Here is a 7500-nt window from a genome sequence, read left to right as displayed (position 1 = left end):
AAATTCTTTGCTTGGAAGCATCTGAAACATGAAGAAGGGGAAGGGGAAGGTCTCGTGAAAAGTTCTCAGTGGTTGTGAGGGTTGGGATGGAGGTGCAGATGAGATGTTCCCCCAGCAGGTACCCCTGTCCAGCAGCCCCTGACCCCCTGGATGGCCAGAGAATGACCAGGACAGAGCTTCCAGYCCAGCCTGGGATCAGCCTCTGCCTCTGGGGAGGGATCAGGCACATCCCACACCCCCAGCACCTGAAAGGCCTTGGAGAAAAACAAAGGGAAGATTTGCCCAGCCCCCCATGCCCAGCCAATGTGACCTCTTATTTCGTATTTGCAGGAATATATTCTTATTAAATATTTGCAATAATACATTTARTTATTAATTTGCTTGTTTTTCCAGTGCAATAAAGGTTAAAAACCAAGAGAAACMAAAATGCAGTTTAAACAGTTTTTCTACTGAAGGGCTGGGAAGACACTGAGGATATTTGACTTGAACCAAATAATTCACTTTGCTGGAAAGAGCACGGATCTCAATCTGTTGCTCCCCAAATTTAGTGACGGTGAAAATGCTGCATTTATTTGGGTTTCTGTTCACAATGGTCAGGCTGAGAGTTGAAGTGATGGAGCTCTCCCAGCCTTGCACCCTCTGGGCCAGGTTGTTTGTGTCGTTWAAGTATTGACAGTGCTGAGGATCAGTGGAAGTGGAATATTGCTGAAAGATCAAAGAGTGCCCCTTTGAACACACTTTATTGCCTTTTTCATCTTATCAGCACTTGCCATTATTAACCTGAGGATTTCTGTCTGAGTGGGCTGTAGAGGCAGGGGATATCAGGGGGAAGCAGGAGRACAGCTAAGGTGGGGAAGAGATAAAATGATGTGCTCTTCTCCTTCACCCACACGCAGCACAGGTACTCATATCAATACCCCGACAAAAATCACAGAGGGCAGAAAGTCCTCGTGGAGAAAAACAGCAAAAAGTGGGATGTGGGTGCTGGCTGYGACCTGAGAGCCAATAAAACAGCACAGCCTGATGTTATCTGCCCCTTTGCTCTGCCTTGAGCTGTGAGGATGGAGAGGACCGTGAAAAATAAATCTGGAACACTGCAAGGAGCTTTTAGTGCATAATGGAAAAATACTGCCTCCTCAGTTTGAGGGGAAAAAAGGAAAAAGTACCCGTCAGTGGATTTCAACACCCAGTGCAGCTGGTTTGGGTGGAATTGCATGCCAGATGTCTTTTTTTTTCATTCAAGGGTTGTAAGTTTTCCAGAATAAGATAAATATGTATGTTCTCCCTGCATTTTATGGAAATCTTCGTGCTTTATTTTTTTTTTTCAAGAAAAATTACAGCTCCTTAGGTGGAGCTTGGAATTACTCCCTTTGATCTATGAACTTGGCAGTAGAGGCAGAACTGTTGTTCTTGCCCACAATAAAGATTTTCTTCATTGTACTCTCAAAAAGATTCTCAAACTTTTTTTTTTAATCAGCTGCTTAATGAATGGAAACATCCAGCAAAGACAATTTTTATTGCCATATTTTGAATGCTGCAAAAGTAGGCTTCTCTTAGTGGGAGCAAGTATAGATAAAACAGCAGAAACCACACAGGAGGTCAGACTCAGTCTCTTCTCTGGCTCTCCCTTGTTGATAATTCAGATTTTATGGGKCATGTCTGCTGGATGGGACCAAAGTGGGGCCATTCCCTGTGACAGGAACCCACCAGGACAGGATGTACCTGTTATAGAATGGACAATTTTCCTTCTCTGCCTCCTTCATTGCCACTTCACCCACTGAAAAGCACCCTTGTTCCTGAGCAGCCCCTCCCAGGATTGTCCTGGGGTGCTGCTGGACACYTGGACTGGGGTGTCAGAGGCTGCAGGACCCAGGGGTGCCCAGTCCAAACCACCCTGAGTGCCAGAACTCACAGCTYTGAGATCTGTGCCTAAATGAGAGCTTTGAGATACCCTCAATAGCATAAACTTGGAGGTCAAAAGAGGGATGAACCTGATTTAGGGTGAGTTCTACAAAGAAAAGAATCCCAGAATTGAGACTGGTCACCATCACAGCCTCCATGCCAGTGACACAGGGCACAAACAACATCATGGTCAAGCAGGAAAAGGGATTTTTTGGTAAACTTTGTGGGTGCAGAGGTGGGGACTCACTGAGCATTGGCTCTCAGTAATTCTAACAGCTGAATGCCTTTAAAATATACTGCTGTGCTCATAATGTCTTGCCAGTGTTTCACATTAACCTTTAGACTATTTGAATTTAACTCTGTAAGTAAGCTAAATAGCTTTCTGAAATGGTAGATAATATAACAAAAAAGCTGCAGACGTGGATGAAGATATGTGAGCAAAGCAGTTATTAAAATTAGAATGACTGATGCTGTTATATTCTGAGGYACCCTACATGTGGAGATCWGAGTGGCTGTTCTCTTTAATAATCRTATGCAGYTGTTAATTGGGGGGCAATTAGCAGGTAAACTAACCCAAACTATTCAAATAAACACAGGGAAAGAGGAAAGAAAAAACTGCTGTTTGATACTCCACAGAGTACTGGAAGATGCCATGGTCCAAATTTGTTAATAAAATCCAGGAGTTAAACTTCCTTGTCCTGGAACTCACATGCAAAACAGGAATRTCAGAATGTTTAGCATTGAACTAGTTTGTGGCAGCATGTCAGGAACCTTCTGAGGGGATGGAAAGGCTCCACTAGAAATAGCTGCTGAGAAATCCACTCAGGTTTGACAGTTCTAGATTAATTTGCACCCTCTGTGTGTGTTTATGGTTTTGGATGTCCTTTGAGAAGTGAAAAGCTTTCTGCTCAGTGAGTAGTTAGCTGGGAATATCATCCCATCACATCACACCCTGCCTTACCTGCACATCTCTGAACCAGTTTGGCCATGGCAGGGGAAGCACAACTGGAAGCTACAGGGGCTCATCTTCCTGATTCCCAAAGAAAAATCCCATTAATAACAAAAAAAGTTCGTTAAGAGTAAATTCCAGCTGTACATTAAATATGCACAGAGTCCTCTTGTTTTGATAYCTGGTCAAGGAACTTTTAAAAACAAACTGAAGAGAAGAGAAATGATCCCTTTCTGTTTGTTTGCTTCTGGGAGCAGACAGAACGCAGAGAGGAGAATCCATCACAGAGAGCTGGACATCATCTCAAAATGGCACAGCAGAACACTGGAATTTCCCTCTTGCAAAACATGGATTTGCTTTTCTCCAAAATCCCTCCCAGTCCATGGAAATCATGCCCAAGGACCAGGAATGATGTGTGGGAACTACAGAACTCACGGTGATGAGAAGCAGAAATCACACATTTGGAGGTGGACTTTATCTGTGAGGGAGCTGGAGGTCAGCTCCTTATTTAYACAAGAGAAAGTGAGGAGAGAAATTGCCATCTGACAGAAAAAGCAAAATAGATGGAATGAGGCATAAAAGTTTTCCAGTTTACTTATTAGCACTATATGTAATTGGATGGAAGTAGCGGGTTTCAAAAATTTGTCTTAGTGTAATGACTATAATTTTTTAGAGATCGAAAATGAATCTGACTAGAAAATACCATTAAACTACCAACTTGCTTAAAATTTAAAGGGTAATTCACATATAATGCTTTTATTTAATAGCCCAATTTACAAAACGTCTAAAATTAATGCAGATCTTTTCAGGACAAAATCAGCTGTAACTGCACCAACTAATTTTTGCTCATTTGAACTGAATTATTAATAAGAGAGAAATATACCATATGTTCCCAAAAGAGCTGGATACATTTATTTCAAATAAAATTGCCGTGTTTGGTGGAATATAAGAGGTTTAAATGCTTTCAGAGAAATGGGTTACTTATATACTGATTTAATAGAGTATAAATCAGGCTGCATAATTAGGGACACAGCTGTTTCCTAACCTAAAGCTGCCAGCTTTTGTTGGTTAAGTTCCTTTATCACCTGCATGGCTTTAATCAGCAATAATTTGTTCTTCTTGTGGAGCAATACAAGTTAATCAATAATTTTGCTGTTYGTACTATGCTGGAAAAGGGTTTTTATGGCAGGTTTAGCTTAAACTGGGCATATATTCCCCTGGCTGATTCACTTGATTTATTTAATTTTATGGTGATCCTGATAAAAATTAAAAATGAAAGTAGTTTTGGTTGCTCAGCCTTTGCCTACRCAAGGTACAGGGATATGTTGGGTTAACTTTTTAATGCACTTTCTTAAGTTTGCACTACATTCACATGGGCATAAATCCCAAATCTTGATTCTGTAAGCTAAAACTCCATAAAAACTTCTTCCCTTAGAGCAGACGTGGAGATTTCCATTCTGTCTACTCCCAGAAACAAACAAAAAGGAATAATTTCTTTTCCATTGTTTGTTTTTAGAAGTTCCTTGACTAGACATCAAAACAAGAGGACTCTGTGCATATTTAATTTACAACTGGAATTTACTCTTAATGAACACATCTGGTGACAACACTGTGTTGTAGGACCCTGCTTTGCTACTAGAAGGTGAACATGTAAAAAAAATTCATAAATGAGCATATTTGCATCTGGTTTTCACTCATTTTGTGCTCTAATGTGAATTTAAGTGAACCAAGCTGGTTAATCTGATTTATAGCCACATCCATGATACAAAAAGATGGGAGACTTTCAAGTCCTTTGACATACAATTGAACCAAATGCTCAGGGGAGAGTGATGAAGCTCAGATGAGCATGAAAGGAGAGAAATTTCATTTGTAAAAGGTTTGTTTTTCCTAAAGAGCTCTTCACTCCTCATATTTTTCCCCATCATAAGGAAGTTACAAAACCTAACTCAATTCCCAGCAAGCTCTGCTTGGCTTTAGAAACTTGGCATCAGTGGAGAGATCGTGGAAGGTCTTCTTTGAGATTTATATAATACATAAATATGTTTATAGTATATTCATACAAATCCTAAGCTGTAAAAATATGTAGACACATAYAGATATATATTCCCAGGTGTTTAAACTTCAGAGTGTGCTCATTTTGAAAGTCTTGAAGAAAACAATGGCAGAACGTGATATTTCTAAATTAAATTATTAAATTGCAATTGGCCACGTGAACACTGCTGGCTGCTTTCAGCTACTTGTTGAATATTATAAAAAAAGAAGAATATGATACAAATTTACACAAATGACATCTGAATATTGTTATTTACATTCCAGTTTTCTCTAACTAATGCAAGCCTATAAATTCCCCTCTGCAAAAGGCGATTAATTCTCCAAAGTTTGCTGTAGCACCATGGAGGCTCCAGTAGCACACCTTCAAGGAAGAGGATGTTCCTTAACTGCAAATATAATTGTGTTTTTATTTAGGGGTGCAGAAAGGAGATGGAAAGGGCTGTGAGTAATTCCTGATGCCAGGCTGATATTTTAAATTTTATATTTTAAGTGCATCTGCTCCTTCCTTCCCCTCTTTCTCCTCGTCTTCCACAGGATTATACACAGATAATCACATTCCTTCCTTTTAGAGCCAGAATACTCTTTTAAAACCCCAAAGAGACAATCTGCAACTTAAAGYAGAAAATTGGCTTCACTCACAAATTATGCATTAAAGAGACTTTGCATCTCACTCCATGTCTTGCTCAGAGGGAACTTCCCCGTTCGCAGATTCCAGCTGTGCCAGACATAAAAATTTTATGCTGCAACTTTTACAGACTAAGAAGGACTTTCTCCACGGTTTCAGTCATTTGAGGGAAGTGCCACTAAAGAGCAAGCTCTGCCTAACACCTTCTAATTAGCTCTTTGTCCCTGAGGACAGACATAATGTCACCAATGGGGACAATCTGAAACTTCAGGCCAGCTAATTGAAAAATGGACCAATGCTTCTCCTTCCACTCAGGCTAAAAGTTAAACATATAAATTCTAGCCACTGTAGAAGTAAATAAAACAAGTTTTGCAGTGCTTTTCTTTCTTCTTTTGACAGGTCACATTACTGCACTCTGAAGTTTTCCCCAACTTGTTTAGATCTGGTGTCTTTCCTAGAAATATCTGCCTTCCCTGTGTTGATGCCAATATAGAAACCATGGAAATGTTGTGCCCAAAYTCATTTTTCATGTGTTCCAGAACTAAGGTGTGGCCACAGAAATGTGAGCCATCCATTGTATTTTCCGTGGACACCAGCAGATCCTCCAGAAGCATCACTCTGCAATCAAACACGTGTTTTAATCCCTCTAAAAATAAATATGGTTGAGGTTTGGTCAGCAGAGAGAGTCCTTGGTTCTCCCATGGCTGAAATACATGAATTTTAGATAATTTACCTGTTACGCTCTTCCTCCTCCCTGAATGTTCCAGCAGCCTTATTTCAGAGTATTTTATTCAGATTTATGAGGAGGTTTTCAAAGAATGGTTTGGGTTGGAAGAGACCTTAAAGATAATCTACTTCCAATGTGACATGAGCAGCAACACCTTTCACTTGGAGACCAAGCCCACCTCTGCAGCCTCGTGTAATCCTCACATTTTTCACCATTAAGAGTAAAAAAAACCCATAAAATTTCTTTATAAATTTGGGTGTCCAGAGACACTCCCCTTTACTGACTGAGGACTCCCCTCTGCCAGAACCCGGGGAAGAGATGATCTCCACAACTTGCTGATTTTATCTATAATTAATTTTATTTTTTTTCCCCTTACTCTTCAAGGAACACCATTAACGGTAACGGGAAAGTTATCTGGGAACATTTAGTTTATAATGTTTATCACATTGCTACACAATATATGTTATAGGTCTAAATCAATATGTGCAAGTAAAGAACCAGCAATTAAACAACTGCTGCTTTCTGTGCACAAAACATGTGATTTTTCTCCTTTGTATCTAATACCCACTGCAAATGTATGCCTAGCTGTGAAGGCATGGCCCCTAATTCTTAATTTTGAAATGCTGAAAAAAATTGAGAGGGGCTTGTAAACAAGATATATTTGGCAATTCCTCCAGTGTACTTTGATCTATGTAATAAAGGTCAGCGCTCAGTGCTTCWTTCCACATTCTCCCAAATATCTAATTGCCTAATTATTGCATTATTTCACAGCCAATTGGCTGAAAGGGTTTGTATGGGAGTGTGGCAGAATAAGAGAGCTGTCAGTCTTTGGTTATGGTCCTATAGTTCTAATTCAAGAATTAAATATCTGTCTTTTCTAAAAGTCATTACATGATTTATTGGAAAATTGGTAGAAACAGCCCTGGGGGGGTTGTGCTCAAAATCTGGTTTAGAAGAGTGGCTGCTAGCTATGACTTTTGATTTTCTTGTCTCAAAATGAATAGCACTGCCTGTTTCTATGCAAATTAAATGTTTGAATGTATTTTTTAAAGATAGATTATAATTGTTAATTTAATTGTGTTCCTTATGCAGCGAGGTGATTTGTGTTTTGATCTCTGTTTCTAGAGGAAACCCCTCTTGCTACTGATTCCCCAGAAGTGCAGGACTGCTTTTTTCTGTTGTTTGATAGCTCTAAAATGTCCTGCAGAAATTGTAGGTCAAGAATTACAGCCATGGTAAATCATG

The sequence above is a fragment of the Malurus melanocephalus genome, unplaced genomic scaffold (assembly GCF_030028575.1).
Source record: "Malurus melanocephalus ecotype Western Australia unplaced genomic scaffold, MMel_1.1 scaffold_591, whole genome shotgun sequence".
NCBI lineage: Eukaryota > Metazoa > Chordata > Aves > Passeriformes > Maluridae > Malurus > Malurus melanocephalus.
Note: the sequence above shows the minus strand (reverse complement) of the source record.